We start from the raw sequence: 14,020 nt of genomic DNA, 5'->3' as shown, positions 1-14,020 counted from the left end.
ATAAATACATGAAACGTGTATCAGATTCAGGTACGTTTAAAATGTGTATAAGGTTGAGAATGAGAAGTAAGTATATGTTTAATTGTGATTAAAAGATGTTATGTGATATTCATGAAAGTGAAATATACTATATGTGTAAGTGAAGTGAATTGGGATTATATGATTTGTATTTGAATAAATAGTATGATGTACTTCATAAAATGAATATGTGAAATAGTTATGAATTCTAAATGAATGTATTAAATTATACTTGATTCTTGACTTGTATTTATTTGTATATGGCTTACTAAGCTTTGGAAAGCTTACTTTGAGTGATTTTCATTTGTTTTATAGATTATCAAAGCTACCATGAGCTCGGGGATCATTAAAGATCATCATCACACTATCGAAGATATTTTGGTACTTTTGAAGATGTAAATATTAATGTATGACATGTATAGGCTAGAGAGTATATGATATGTTTTGTGTTAAGATTATAGCGATGAGATTTGGCTTACTTTTGGTTGTAAATATTGGTATGTTTTAGCCATTTAAGTTGGCTTATGATATGTGCTTGAAAGGTTAATAATGTGATGTATTTGATGTCTTATGGTTTATGTGATGTTGAAATGGTTGTGTTTAGATGGCATGATATGTGTGTGTTTTGGTGAATTTGGCTACCTATAAATGTATTGAAATGATGTTATTTTAGTTGCTTCATGTGCTTAAGATTAGAGTGGCAAATTGACATTGTAAATGGCTTATTTTGTCCACACGGGCAGAGACATGGGCGTGTGTCTCAGCCATGTGTGACATACGGTCATGTTACACGACCGTGTGTCCCCTGGGGTAGTCCTACAATTTAAATTTAGTCTCAAGCGCGGCTTAGACACACGAGCGTGTTTGGTGGCCGTGTGAGACACACAGCCTTGGCATATGGGTGTGTGTGGCCATTTTGAAAGCTACACGGGCTAGACACACGGGCGTGTGGTTAGCCGTGTGGCCCAAGTCAATTTCGACCATGGCCAAGGTACACAGGCATGTCTCTGACCGTGTGGTACAAGTCAGTATGTATGCCTTATTTTCACCCGGCCTATGACACGAGCGCATTTGATAATCGTGTGAGTCACACGGCCTGTTTACACGGGCGTGTGACCTGTTATTGCATAACTTTTCTAGTTGTCCAGAAGCTTTTATATGTGATCGATTTAGTCCCGAACTGCTCTTAAGCATGTTTTAAGGTTTCGTATAACCTTGTAAGGGACTATGTGAATGTTTGTGAATAGTTTACAATAATGAATGCATAAATGTATGTGAATGATGTGTAATATCTGGTAATGCCTCGTAACCTTATTCCTGGGACAAATATGGGTTAGGGCTGTTCCATTTAGTTGTTATCAGAGCTATGGTTTAGTTGATTCTAGGACTAACGTAGCGTATGGGAGTCTAGCTATACGTGCCATATATATAAACCGCGATAGTGTGATGATTCCTGACAGTTAAAAATTTGTTTTTATATAGAAAATGGATCCCGATCAAGCCGTAGCTGACGAGGTTAAAAGTAATACACTTGCTCCCGCTCAAGGGGTAGTGGAATTCGATTCTAGACTTGTTTCGAGTAGCCACGAGGAAGAGGCTAAGCAAGCCTTTTACCAAATGGTGAATGATAGGTTCACTCAATATATTAGAACCAATCCTGCTATGCCATAACCTTTACCCCCGTCTAATCCTTCATAAGTCCCTGTCATGCCACAAGCTGTGAATCTGATTCAGTCAAGTAAGCCTTCCGTTGATAAAATTAGAAAATATAGGGCTGAAGAATTTCGTGCTACTACTGATGATGATGTTGAGAAAGTTGAGTTTTGACTCGAGAGTACAATCTGAGTGTTTGATCAAATGTCATGTACCCCAGACGAATGTCTTAAAAATGCTATCTCGCTTCTGAGAGATATGGTGTATCATTGGTGGAAAACATTAATATCAGTGGTTCTGAAAGAATGAGTCACTTGGGAGTTCTTTCAAACAGAGTTTAGAAAGAAGTATATTAGTCAGAGATTTATCGATCAGAAACGCAAAGAGTTTCTTGAGTTGAAACAGGGCCGTATGTCTGTTACAGAATATGAGTGAGAATTTGCGAGATTGAGCCAGTATAGATGAGAATGTGTCTCTACGAAGCAATAATGTGTAAAAGGTTTGAAGATGGATTAAATGAAGAAATCCGCTTGTTAGTCGGGATTCTGGAAATAAAAGAAATGGTGGTGCCTATTGAAAAAGCGTGTAAAGCTAAAGAATTGAGTAAAGAGAAAAGAAAAGCCAATTCAGAAGCTAAAGGGGTGCAAAAAAGATCATCGAATAAGTCATTTCAGTCTGCATCAAAGAAGATCCAAGATGATTTTAGCCATTCAAAAGCTACTACATGTTATTTTTGACGTGATCGAGATATACCAACTGTGAGTTTGAAAGCTACCTCAGTAGCTAGTGTTGGTAACATCAGGCCTAATCAACCTGAATGCAAGCATTAAGGTAAACAACATCCTGAAAATTGTAGATTGAATGATCAAGCTTGTTTCAAATGTGGATCATTAGATCATTTCATTCGTAATTGTCCCGAGTTGGTAAAGCAAGAGATAGTGCAGAATATGAGGCCGAGTAACACGGCAGATCGAGGTAGACTACCAAAAACACGGGTAATATGAGTGGCAATCAGAGAATGACTAAAGACACGACTGTGATACCTGAAGCCCGAGCACCTGCCAGAGCGTTTTCCATTTGCGCTCACGAAGAAGCTTCGTCTCCAGATGTTATTACTGGTACATTTACTCTTTATGATACTTCTGTAATTGCATTGATAGATTCAAGATTGACACATACGTATATATGTATAAACTTAGTATCCAGTAAGACTTTGCTTGTAGAGTCTACTAAATTTGTGATTAGAGTATCGAACCCCTTAGGCAGATGTGTCTTAGTTGATAAAGTGTGCAAGAACTATCCATTGATGATTCGAGATTTCTACTTTCCGGCTATCTTGGAGGAGTTTGATATAATTTTGGGTATGGATTGGTTAACACTACATGATACTATAGTGAAATGCAAATGAAAGACAATTGATCTGAGATGCAAGAATGACGAGGTAAGCTGTAACGCCCTGATTTTTGGGATTTTTCAGGTTTTTGTGATTTTTGGTAAATTTTGAAATTTTGGTGTTTTGAATATTGGAATTGTGTTTAAATGTGTTAGTGGGCCTTTAGAAGGCCCAAGCTTAAGTTAAACATGGTAAAATATCAAGGTTGGATTTTAAGTGAATAGGAGACTTGGTTAAGTGGGCTTTTAAGAAGAACTTCGTAAATTACAACACAAATAAGGCCTTGGTAAAGTGGCAAGGTGGCGCCACTAAGTTCCTAAAAAAATGGCATCTGGGAAGGAATCAAAGGTCCAGGGTTCAACTTGCAAGGTAGGCATATTGTTACTTTTTAATTTTAGGCATGTGCTGGGCATGTGATCACTTAAGTGAATTTCGGCAAGGGCCTTAGGGAGGTTGGGACAATTGTTTTAGTTGATATTAGGGCTAGGTTCTTTTCTTTTTCTGTCTTGGAGAATTAGGGTTAGCCACCTGAAAGCTTTCACTGTCATTCATCCTTTCTGAGTTTCTAAAAAAGCCAAAAACGCAAATTCCTTCTCCTTGGTGCCGATTTCTTCTTCCTCTCTTTTTCCTCCATTTTATTTCTTCCTTTTTCCTTTTTCTTCTAGCCGAAACCTTCTGATCACCTTACTCACCTCCTCTGTCAATCCCATCCTCCACAAAACCTCCATAGCCGATTGCCATAAAAGCCGAAATCCCAAAAACTCATTTCTTGTGCCGATTACTCCAAGCTAAAATCCTTCAATTATTTTTTTCTTTTTGATCAATTTTCATCTTCTCTAAACCCTTAGTATCTGTCGGCAACATTACTTCAAAGTTATAGCCTCAAATCGTCATCTTCTTCATCACTTAAAAAGTCAAAATACCATAGATTTAGGGACTTATAGTCGAAACTTTAGGTCTCCTGGATTCGAGTTCTACAATTTTTTAGAGGATAGATCTGCATCAGATCTGCGTAGAAATCAAGAGGAATAAGTGGTAAGTGCTCATCACCTCAGATCTAGTCTTATTTTACAATTTAGAAAAGCCAAAGTCCCTAAAATCTAGGGAGGCTATCGATTTGGGCATAGGGCTCTAAGGGTCTTTAACCGACGATTTCTTTTGGTGATTAGTGTCTTCTAGAGGTTTGATCGAAGGCTTGGATCTTTGGAACAACTAGACTTAGATCTAGTCATCGGTTTTCGGCAAAAAGGTAAGATTCTAAAGGCTTTAGGGGCATGGTTCGAATATGGGTTGCTGAATATTTGGATTGGTTGTTGCGGGTTGCAATCTCAGAATTGTGGTAATCAATTGTAGGACATTGTAAGGGATCTCAGTAGTGGTCATCGCGAAATAGTTGTGTATTAAACACCCTCTCATAGTTCAATACGGCAAAAGTCGAAATGCCAAAATTCCTGCATTTCGTGGGCTTGTGAGTGTGCGAGTGCTCACAAGATGTTTAGAAATCATTAGATCCAAAATCACAAGTGGTAAGTTAGTCGTGTGTGAAGTTTCGTGCACTTCGATAATTAGGCCTCGATAGGCTAAAACTGGGCCCAATGGGCTTATAGGCCCATACGGGTAAATAATAAAAAAGATAATAAAAAAATATATAATATACAAAAAATAGGCAATAAGTATGTTCTGTTAGACTGTAGAATCGAAACTGCTTAAACCGGTTAACTGGTCATAAAACTTGAATTAAATGGGCTTAAATTGCTAATGGACACTGTAGAGCCCATTATGGGTTTTAGGGCCCAATGGCTAAAATTGTGAAATTGAGATAAATAAATTACTGCGATGACAAATGGGATAGTAAGGACCGTAACATTCATGAGAATCCTTAAAAATGATAAAATTACTAAAATACCTTTATAGGTGGAAAGTTTACAATTTTACTCCAAGGAGCAAAATTACTAATATACCCCTAGGGTTAAGGTTGACCTGAATGCATGTTTGACTGTTACTATTTACTGCATGCCATGTTATTATTATCTGATGCATGGCACTGGGTTATTGATAGAGGAAGTATTGAAAGTGGCTTGACCACGTACTGGAGCCTTTGCCTCAACTTACTGATATCTGAGTAGCTATGCTACAACTGTGGAGTGTAGGGCTGGGTGGGTTGAGCTATTCCCCACATGGAGTGGAGGGCTGGTACGGGTGGAGTGTAACGGTTGGTTATAGGCTGGGTTGGGCTTGCATACACGAATATGTCTGTTTTGCTCTGGAATGGGCCTAGGGGCCATACTGTTATCTGAAAAGGGGCTAAGGCCTAGTTTATCGTATTCTGAAAAGGGCTTCGGCCCAGTACCCGCGGTTATCTGAATAGGGCTTAGGCCCAATAGTCTTGAGCTGACTTGTTCTTTGGATGGGTTTTCCATATACATTGAATTTTCCAAACTCACCCCCTTTCTCTTTCATCCTTGCAGGTGAGCCTTAGTTGGTGGACTTGGAGCTGGGCGAGATTCAGAGTGGCCACGAAGATTAAATCTCTGGTTTTAAATAAGTTTCAAGTAGTTTCCTTTTAAATTTCACATTTATTTATGATTATTTCTATTTTGGTTAAAGTTGTAATAAGGCTTTATTTTAGGTTTTTCAATTACTTAAATCGTTTTCGACTTGAGATTCACATTACTTAAATTGATTCCTTGAAATTGGTTAACTCTGGGTTTATCAAAAATTACTTGTTTCAAATCGACAAGACAACCAAACGTCTTTGAAATGAAACTTTTCAAAGTACAACAAAGTCAGATTTTTCTAAACCCTTAACAATTGATAATGGGTAGGACTCACACTAGTGAATCGGAACATTTCTCTTAAAACTTCATTAATGGTTTTTGTAAACTAGGTAACTTGGTTAGTGGTAGGTAATGTGACACACCGGATTCGGCCGTAACGTCTAGGCCGGGTTTGTAGTGTTACATAAGCCGAATTGAGTTCAGTGATTTGAATGGGCTACCAGCCATGATATCTAAAAAAAAGCTCTGAAATATGTGAAAAAGGGTTGTGAAGCCTACTTTGACTATGTGATTGATACGAAAGAAAAAAAGAATCAGTGCTTATTGTTTGTGAGTTTCTTGACGTGTTTCCTGAGGAATTACGAGAATTTGAGTTTGGTATTGAGTTAGTGCTGGGAACTACTCTGATATCAATAGCTCTGTATAGAATGGCACCAACCGAATTAAAAGAATTGAAAGCTCAGCTGCAAGAGTTGACTGATAGAGGATTTGCATGATTGAGTTATTCGCCTTGGGGTGCTCCTGTTCTGTTTGTGAAAATTAAAGATGGAACGATGAGAATGTTTATTGATTATCGTTAGTTAAATAAAGTGATTATTAAGAACAAGTATCGTCTACCACAAATTGATGATTTGTTCGATTAGTTGAAAGGAGCTTCTGTATTTTCAAAGATAGATCTAAGATCGGGATACTATCACTTGCGAGTAAAAGATTCAGACATTCTAAAAATTACTTTCCAAACGAGGTATGGGCATTATGAGTTTTTAGTTATGCCTTTCGGATTAACAAATGCTCCTGCTATTTTTATGGATTTAATTAAAAGAATTTTCAGACCGTATTTAGATCGAATTGTTGCCCTATTCATTGATGACATTTTGATTTATTCGCATAATGAAATTGAACATGCTAAGCATTTGAGAATAGTGTTACAGACTTTGCGTGATAAGAAGTTATATAAGAAGTTCAGTAAACGTCAATCCTGGTTGCACGAAGTCAGCTTTATAGGCCATATTGTGTCAGCATCTAGTATCCGAGTTGATCCGAGCAAGATTTCAGCTATTTTGGATTGGAAGCCTCCAAGAAATGTTTCTGAGGTTCGCAAATTTCTAGTACTTGCTAGTTATTACCGACTATTCGTAAGAGGCTTTTCTATGATTACAACTTCGTTGACGAGATTGTTACAGAAAGATGTAAAGTTCGAGTGGTCAGATGAATGTCAGAAAAGTTTCGATCAGCTAAAAGCCCTATTGAGTGAAGCTCCAATGTTGGTACAACCAGAATCCAGTAAAGAATTTGTGATATATAGTGATGCTTTGTTGAATGGTCTGGGATGCGTTCTGATGTAGGAAGGCAAAGTTATAGCCTATCCCTTGAGACAATTAATGTCGCATGAAAAAAATTATCTGACACATGACCTTGAATTAGCTACGATTATGTTCGCTTTGAAGATTTGGCATCACTATCTGTTTGATGAGAAATGTCACGTGTTTTTAGATCATAAAAGCCTGAAATATCTAATGATTCAAAAATATTTGAATCTGAGACAGAGAAGATGGCTAGAACTGTTAAAAGACTATGAGCTAGTTATTGATTACCATCTGGGAAAAGTAAACGTTGTTGCTGATGCTTTGAGATGGAAATCACTATTTCGCTACATGCAATAAATGCACATTTAGTTCTGTCTGATGATGGATCAGTTTTAACCGAATTGAAATTGAGACCGTTGTTTTTACAATAGATTTGTGATGCACAGAAAGTTGATAACGAGATAATAGCAAAACGAGCTCAGCGTGAATTGAATTCTGATTCAGAATTTAGAGTTGATGATAATGATTGTTTGAGATTTCGAGATCAGATTTGTGTTTCGAGAAATCTATAGGTGATTCAGATGATTTTGAACGAAGCTCGGAATAGTCTTTTATCTGTTCATCCGGGAAGTACGAAAATGTATAATGATTTGAAACAGTTATACTAGTGGGCTAGAATGAAAAGAGATAATTTTTTACTTTGTTTCGAAATGTTTTATCTATTAGCAAGTTAAAACTGAACATCAGATGCCATCTGGTTTGTTACAACCGATTATGACTCTCGAGTGGAAATGGGATAGAGTAACGATGGATTTTGTTTCGGGTTTACCCTTATCTCAGAGAAAAAAGGATGCAATTTGGGTTGTAGTTGATAGATTGATGAAATCAACTCATTTCATTCTGGTTCGAGCAGATTACTCGCTTGATAAGTTAGCTGAATTATACATTTCTGAAATTGTAAGATTGCACGAGATGCTAATATCTATTGTGTCAGATAGAGATTCGAGATTCACTTCGAGGTTTTGGAAGAAACTGTAAAATGCTTTAGGTACGAAATTATATTTCAATACTACTTTTCACCTGTAGACGGATGGTCAATCTGAGCGGATTATTTAGATACTCGAGGATAGGTTGAGATGTTGCATTCTTGAGTTTTAAGGTTCGTGGGAACAATATTTTCCATTGATTGAATTCGCGTACAGTAATATTTTTCAATTGAGCATTAAAATGGACCGTAAAAAGCTTTATACGGTCGTAAATGTAGAACACCGCTATATTGGTCTGAGCTTAGTGAGAATAAGAATCACAAGGTTGATTTGATTAAAGAGACTAAACAGAAAGTGAAAGTGATTCATGAAAGTCTGAAAGCAGCGCCAGATCGTCAAAAATCATACACAGACTTGAAACGAAAAGATATTGAGTTTGAAATCGGGGATAAAGTGTTTTTGAAAGTCTCTCCGTGGAAGAAAATACTTTTATTCGGCAGAAAAGTCAAATTGATTCCGAGTGTAACACCCCGTACCCGAGTCCGTCGCCGGAGTCGGACACGAGGGGTTTGCAGACTTAAATCACTTCTTTGCACAATCCATTTTAAATTTTCCAGGCAAGCTGGCTAATTGTGTCACTGTCACCTTAAAAATCATATCTTGAGCTTCACAACTCGAAAATCAGCTTCGTGATTTTTCCCTGAAACTATACTCAAATATGCATCTACAAATTTTTTTCTAGAATTTTTAGTCAGGCCAATTAGTACAGTTTATTAGTCAAATCTCCCATGTTACAGGGATCGACTACACTGACCATTGCGTATTACGACTTGGATATCTCCCTGTACAGGGCTTCAATACTGATACCGTTTGTTTCTATAGAAACTAGACTCAAAAAGGAATCTATTCATATATGGAATGACTTCTAATTATCTCTGGTTAATTTATAATGAATTTCCAAAGTCGGAACAGGGAATCCAGAAACTGTTCTGACCCTGTCTCATGAAAACTTTAGCATCTCATAATATACTGTTCATATGAACGTTTCGTTACTTTCCTATGAAAATAGATTCATCAAGGTTAGTTTGCATAAATTATTAACTATTTAATTTCATTCCTACTATTTTTAGTGATTTTTCAAATCTACATCACTGCTGCTGTCAGCATCTGCCTTTAAGGTAGACTTTACCTATTTCATAGTTTCCATGATTCAACTAGCCCTTTTAGCATAAATAGCACAAATTATGATAGTGATTAACCATTCCCATGGCCAATCCTTGTTAAGCATATCCATACCAAATGAGTATAACATTATGCTCAAACATATATAAGCCATTTTCGCATGGCTATCCAAAATTATACAAATCCAAAGGGTCCATGACCCACAACAAAAAGGGTAGTCCTATACATGCTATTTCGAAGTTCAACCAAAATTGTACCAAAAGGGGGCTTTGATAGTGTGGGAGACTTCGACTTCCAAAAATCCCGAGTCCGATAGCTGACGAGCCAAAATCTATAAAACAGAGAAACAAAGAAACGGAGTAAGCAATTTATGCTTAGTAAGTTTTGAGCAAGGGATTCCAGCACAACAAAAGTATAGCATTCATGTAGCTAAACAGATAATTTCATATGCACAAATTTTCAGTATCATACTTACTTCACATTACCAACCCTTATATTCATACACAAAGATCAACTTAGCTAAAGGCCGGTAGCTCATTTATCAACTGAGCGAATACTTATTTGTAAGGGCTCAACTAATTCAAAGCACATACGAAACATACCTCAATGTTGGGATGTTACAAGCGTATTAACTGAAATTTTTACAGCAAGATCATTCATTCCCAAATCACGTACCTTCGGAATTTAACCGGATATAGCTACTCGTTCAAATGCCTTCGGGTCATAGCCCGGTTATAGTAACTCGCACAAATGCCTTCGGGACTTAACCCGGATTTAGTAACTCGCACAAATGCCTTCGGACTTAGCCCGGAATTAGTATCTCGGACAAATGCCTTCGGATCTTAGTCCGGATATGGTCACTTAGCACAAAGCCTTCGGGACTTAGCCCGGACATCATTCGAATAACCATGCACATTTAACAATAAATCATGACACATTCGTATTTCATTTTCATTAGCAAAACTCAAACACAAGACACTTATCACTCTTGCAATTTCGGCTCAATAGCCACACACAAGGAGCATGATTTTGATTTGCTTAAAACATGATCTAATCAAATCATAATTTAAGCTCTATTACTCAAGAACTTACCTCGGATGTTGTCGAACGGTTTCGACGGCTATTCGACCACTTTTTCCTTCCCTTTATCGGATTTAGTTCCCCTTTGCTCTTGAGCTTAATTCAAACAAATTTAACTCATTAAAGTCTCATTTTGCTAGCTTATGGCCGAATATGGCAAGGAGTTTGATAGGTCATATGGCCACCTTTTAGCTCAAATACACAATGGTCATACGCATTTTTAATCACATCAAGCAATTTAATACAATTCATTCGAACATCAAAAGAGAAGCTCAAGGTACTTAGCCCATATATACATTAGACACTAGAGTCACATATGTACGAAATCACGAATCAAATTCAACATACTAGCTAATATTTCCCCTTAGCCGAATTTTCTAAGTCAAGCTAAAGCCATCAATAGGCTACCTATGGCCGAACATACACATAACTTATGTACTTATTCATGTGGCCGAACATACATGTCTATGTTGGGGCCGATTGCATCACAACACCATACCATTTCAATTTTTGGCCATGGTTAAACAAAGAACTTAATGTCTCACTCAAAAATGCTAAAAAGAAGATTCAAGAATCATCAATCCACCATCACATGCACCATTACAAAGCTTCACTTTTAGCATGCAAATGATATCAACACCAATCCACCTTGGCCGAATATCATCTCCATGACATAGTAAAGATTTGAACCATGGGCTATTTAGAACTCAAGCTAACTACTAAAACATGCATGCATCTCATGGAACATCATCAAACATACCTTAGTCTATCAAACCACCATAGCCGATTTCCTCAAAGCTCTTTTTCCTTCTTTTTCTTTCTCCTATTCGGCCAAGAACAACATGAGAGCTTTTCTCTTCCTTTTTTTTTTGGTCATGCATGAGAATGATGAACACCTTTTTTTCTCTTTGTTTTCTTCCTTCAATTTCTTATTAGTTTATTGCCCATGCTTCTTATTTTATTCTTCCATTAACACAACATGTTTCATGACATGTTTTGCCCATGCTTCTTATTTTATTTTTCCATTAACACAACATGTTTCATGACATGTTTTGCCCATCATCCCTTGTCATGGCCGGCCACTAGTACTTAAATGGGGGGAAATTGACATGGAAGTCCACCCCTTTGATTACATGCACTATTAGGCCACTTGCATTTGCCTAGCACATTTTTAAATTTTCTCACATAAGTCCTATCAACTAAATTCACATCCAATTAACTAAATCGAAGCTTAAAACTTTCACACATTTATATTCACATATTTTAGGCAATAATTATCACATTCAAATAATTTGGTGACTCGGTCTAGCGGTCCCGAGACCGCTTTCCGACTAGGGTCACTTTAGGGCTGTCACACTGAGATTCATTGGATCGTTTGAAATTATTGAGCGTATCGGAACAGTTGCATATAGATTTTTTTTGCCATCTAAGCTAGAAAAAATCCATAATGTGTTTCACGCATCGATTCTTCGACGATACAGATCTGATCCCTCGCATGTGATTTCTCCGTCAAAGATAGAAATTCGGTCTAATATAACATATGAAGAAGAATCGATCCATATTTTCGATCACAAGGTTAAATAACTGCGGAATAAGAAAATTTCATTAGTAAAAGTAATGTAGCATCGACAAGGTGTTGAAGAAGCTACATAGAGCCCGAAGATGCTATGAGATAGCAATATCTGAATTTGTTCAACTGTAAGATTTTCGGGGACAAAAATCCCTAAGGGGGTGAGTTTTAACAGCCCAGTTTAGACCCTATCAGAAAAGTGGTTTCGAGACCATAAATCTGAGTCAGAAAAGTATTTTAAATTTTATTTTCCACGTTTATAGCATGATAAATGATATGTGTGAAAATTTCATATGAAAATTTTACCGTTTGTGTGTTCGATTTGATAGAAAGGACCTCATCGCAGAATTTGTAAAATTGGCTTGCTATTTGCTAAAGTGTTGAATTGCTATGGCTTATTAAAGAAAAGGTCCTTATGTTGTTATTATGCCATTGGTAACGTTAATGGACATAAATGACCACCCATTAAGTGATTTTATAATGGTTTATTAAAGATTAAATTTGTAAAAGGATTATTAATGATAATAAAATAAAATATTAGTGATATTCATCTTTTTTTTTGTCGAAAATTGAGAAGGAATGTGTTCATCCATGGTGTTTTAGGGTTCGGCTACTACTAAGCTTAATTGTAAGTTCATTCTTGTTCAGTTTTTGATAATTTCTACGTTTTTGTGATTGTTGCTTAGTATTCTAGCTAGCCCATGCTTGAATTTTTGAATTTGATGATAATTTTGAGATGTGCCGTGGATGAATCCATGAGTTTTTTGTTGATAATCCATGAAAAATGAAAGATAATATGTTTTATATTTGAATTTTTGATAAATTTGAGTAGTTTGGACTAATATGTGAAAATAAGAAATTGAGGGGCTAAAATGTGAAAGAAATGAAATATGTGGGCTTATATGAGCTAAGGGAAAATTCATCTAAGCATGTGTATATAGAAATTTTGTTTATTTTGTTATTTTTGTGATTAAGAACTAAAGTGTTAAAATGTAAAATTATGAGGGTTAATTTGTAAAATGCCCTAAATATGTGTAAATGAATTGAATTGAATGATTTGGTGTATAAAAGAGTTAAATTTAATTGTGTTTAGATCAGGAACCAAAGAAAACAAAATTAGATGGGGGGAAAACGAAAGTTGTTGAATAGCCGTTCGTTTCTGTTCATTCTCATACGAGGTAAGTCTATATACAAATAAACGTGTTAAGTAGAATTATTATGTATATGTTAATGAATTGTGATGAATGGCTATTGGAGCTGAGCATGTGAAATCTGAGAATGTTTCGATAATGTGATGACGTCCGAAAAGTCTCGTACGAACCGTAGGAATAGTTAGGGTGACAAGATTTTCTAGATTAGGGTGAAACCTAATAAGGGGATCCATAGATCGAGTTAATGCAACCCTAGAGTGTTAATTAGAGAAAAGTCTCAATTATTCAATCTAGGGATTAGACGTTTTAGTCTTGAATAGGGATAATAACAAAACTTAGGGATCTCTACGGAACAAGTTAAATGAATAAATCGTTCGATTTCAAGCCAGAACATAAAGTATAGTCTAGGAGGATTTTTTCTTAGGTATTTCCTTCATTCAATCGGTTTTCCCAAAAGCAATTCTCGAATTCTATTCTCTGTGAATTTTTATTTTAGAAAATTAGTTAGTTAAAACAAAAACCTCTCTATTCTTGGGCTAGATAATAAAAACACAGTCATTACTAGTACTTTTAGTTCCTTTGGGTTCAACAATCCGATCTTGCTAAAACTATACTACTGTTCGATAGGTACACTTGCCTACATCGCGATAATAGTTAGTTTCAAGAACAAGTAATAATAAATATTTAAAACCTATCACGAAATCATGCGATCAATGCTATTTTGGTTGCTTTGTGTGCTTGAGATTAGGGTGGCAAATTGGCTTTGTAAATGACCTATTTTTGTCCACACGGGCAGAGACACGAGCGTGTGACTCAGCCTTGTGCGACACATAATCATGTTACGCGGCCATGTGTCCCCTAGGGTAGTCCTACAATTTAAAGTCAGTCTCGAGCACGGCCTAG

The sequence above is a fragment of the Gossypium hirsutum genome, chromosome A01 (genome assembly GCF_007990345.1).
Source record: "Gossypium hirsutum isolate 1008001.06 chromosome A01, Gossypium_hirsutum_v2.1, whole genome shotgun sequence".
Taxonomy (NCBI): Eukaryota; Viridiplantae; Streptophyta; class Magnoliopsida; order Malvales; family Malvaceae; genus Gossypium; species Gossypium hirsutum.
This window is presented reverse-complemented; position numbering follows the sequence as displayed.